This window comes from Bison bison, unplaced genomic scaffold (genome assembly GCF_000754665.1).
Source record: "Bison bison bison isolate TAMUID 2011002044 unplaced genomic scaffold, Bison_UMD1.0 scf7180017864460, whole genome shotgun sequence".
NCBI classification, from domain to species: domain Eukaryota; kingdom Metazoa; phylum Chordata; class Mammalia; order Artiodactyla; family Bovidae; genus Bison; species Bison bison.
Window position 1 is genome coordinate 1,521,263 of NW_011495022.1, and position 3,309 is coordinate 1,524,571.

Sequence of the window (3,309 nt, forward strand, 5' to 3'; positions counted from 1 at the left end):
CTCAAGAGTCTTCTCCAACACCACAGTTCAAAAGCATCAATTCTTTGGCGCTCAGCCTTCTTCACAGTCCAACTCTCACGTCCATACATGACCACAGGAAAAACCATAGCCTTGACTAGACAGACCTTTGTTGGCAAAGTAATGTCTCTGCTTTTGAATATGCTATCTAGGTTGGTCATAACTTTCCTTCCAAAGAGCAAGCTTCTTTTAATTTCATGGCTGCAGTCACCAACTGCAGTGATTTTGGAGCCCCAAAAAAATAAAGTCTGACACTGTTTCCACTGTTTCCCCATCTATTTCCCATGAAGTGATGGGACCAGATGCCATGATCTTCATTTTCTGAATGTTGAGCTGTAAGCCAACTTTTTCACTCTCCACTTTCACTTTCATCAAGAGGCTTTTTCATTCCTCTTCACTTTCTGCCATAAGGGTGGTGTCATCTGCATATGTGAGGTTATTGATATTTCTCCTGGCAATCTTGATTCCAGCTTGTGTTTCTTCCAGTCCAGCGTTTCTCATGATATACTCTGCATATAAGTTAAATAAGCAGGGTGATAATATACAGCCTTGATGTACTCCTTTTCCTATTTGGAATCAGCTATTCCCCAATACAAAATAAGAAGTTTTAAAAAATAAATATAAAAAAAATGCCACAAAAGTGACATTCCAGTACTTCTAAGACTAGGTCATAGTAAGTGTTACAGCTTCTGTTCAGGTCTCTTAAAATACCTGCTCTGGGGAAAATGTAAAACGTCTGGCTACACCAAGATTCTCATGCTGTAAGGAGGCACAAACTGGCCTCATGTAGAGACAGATGCCCAGCCATCCACCCACTTCCAGCCATACCAGCCCATGAAGTGTTAGTTGCTCAGTTGTGTCTGACTCTTTGCAACCCAATGGACTGGGGCTTGCCAGGCTCTTCTGTCCATGGGATTCTCCAGACAAGGATACTGGAGTGGGTTGCCATTTTCTTCTCCATACCAGCCCATACACCAGTCATATAAGCTAAGGAACCATTGTTTACATTGTGAGTTGGAAGTTTAAAGGGACAATTAAAACTTAAAAATGAATATTTTGCGAAGTTAATAAGATTATAGGGTTACATTTCCAATAATATTTGAAGTCTCTGAAGTTGGTAAACTCATCATTCTAGGGTGGTACATCTCAACTAAGGGCAATTTTGCCCTCCAGAGGACACTTGGCCATGTCTAGAGATATGTTTAATTGTCACAACTGGGCTTAGGGGTGCTATTGGCTTCTAGTGGGTAGAGACTAGGGATGCTACTAAACATCTTAAGATGCACAGGACCAGTCCCCCGTAACACAGAATTTTCAAGCCCAAATTATCAATAGTCCCAGAGCTCAAGAACTGTGTTCTAAGATACCACAGGCGATTACATTGAAAAAGTGGTTGGCAATACATTTCTCAAGCAAATATAACTTCTTACCTTTGAAGAGAAATGTTTCTTGTACAAAATAAAAGTTTAAATGTTTATGTCGATTGGAATGGGTGGGTTTGAGTCTGATTCATTAAGATGCATGTTTTTCATGTATTTATTTGGCATTTTATATGCAATAGGCAATGCCTAGGCACTGGGGATTTCAGAGTAAGTTCACTGCCTTCTCCGGGCTACTGTCTAACTTGGAGATAGACTGGTCAACAATCACATTACCATAGGATAATTGTAGGACTAGATACTGGAAAACAGGACAAGGAACACCGAAGTCAGCAAAGAATTTAAAATTCAGTCACAGGAGAGAATTTAAAAGAAAAGAGCTCTGGGATGAAACTGTATGGCTAAGTAGAAATATTTTAGACTGGATGCTGGAGAGTAACAGACTTTATAGCAGGGACACCATGAAAAAGCATAGTTGGTGTACAAAACTAATTAGTTTTGGAAAATAAATTATGATTTCTTTTAATAGTATATGGAACAATTAGGACTTAAATCATATCTAAAGTCATTACAGGCTTCTGAAATTTTGTTTGGGGAAAGTATGGCTGATAATATATATCTCCAAGGAGAAAATCAAGGAAAAGAAGTTCAGAACCGAACTTTATTCATGGTCTAGAGAAATAAAAAGCATGAAAACAATATAGGATATGGCTAAGAAGAGATTTAAAGCATTGCATTAAAACGCTTTAAATCTTTTTAAGGACCCCAAATCAGCATTAAATGTAAGGGTACAGAATAAAGGAACATTGCAACCAGCATGTAGGAAGCATTAGATGTAAAAGCACAGGTTTAACTCTGGAAAATAAGTTTGCCTTTGTTGTTGTTAAATTCTTTTTCAGGTTGGAACAATCATTTTTAAAATTCCACTTAGAACCCAGGGGATCTTTCTGATAAACAACCTAAAGCCTCTTATGCTATCACATGCCTTCAATTTCCTCACATTTTCCCTTTAGAGACACAAAAAACCCCTGTGGACTTCAGAATATCTTAAGGACTTTAGTCATACAATATTCAATTTGAAGTGGTATCACTAGTACATTTTTATGATTCAAAAATCATACGGTATGACATTTTTAAATAGGCCCAAAGACTATCATCACATTTTTATAATCATTTGCTGCAGTGATGTATTCTAACACCCAAGAAAACGTACTTGATTTCAAAAGACACATTTCCCTTGGCAAAACACCTGTTTCAAAGTGGAACAAAGCTTCTTTCTTCACAGCATATTCTGAAAGCATGGAATATCACTGAAGTGGTATATGATAAAGGGTTGTGGACTAACACAGAACCAACACCAGAAACCCACTGCACCAGGTTGGCCTGGTTATGCTCAACTAGTAGGATCCAGGATCTCTCCCTAGGCACCAAGAAACCCTGGTTTTGAAAAATCAGTTGTTATATAATGATTTCAAAGTAGGTAAGTGGGACTTATGCAAATAAAACTAGTACTTGAGTGTCCCAAATACAAAGTACATGATGTGATGATCTCTGCAGAAAGCAGAAACCAGATCATGCTCCAAAGAGTTCATCTAGATTCCCCAAAAATGTTTCTCAAATTCTGGTCCTCAGACCACTTGCACTCATAAAATCTGGGTGCAAGACTTTATTAAAAGTTTCTTTTGTGCTGTATCAGACCTAGTGGATAGGTATATTTAAGTTGATTCTTAGGCATGTTAAAGTTTAAGACCCATATCTTAATGTCAAAAGTCCAGAAAAAAGTTGCATAAGAAAGTTACTTATTTTGCATTGAATTCACTCAATATATATAAAATAGTACTGAAAAAATGAATATTTGCTTCTTTAACTAATGGTATTAGAACCCTACAGCACACCGCTCCCACCCACCCAC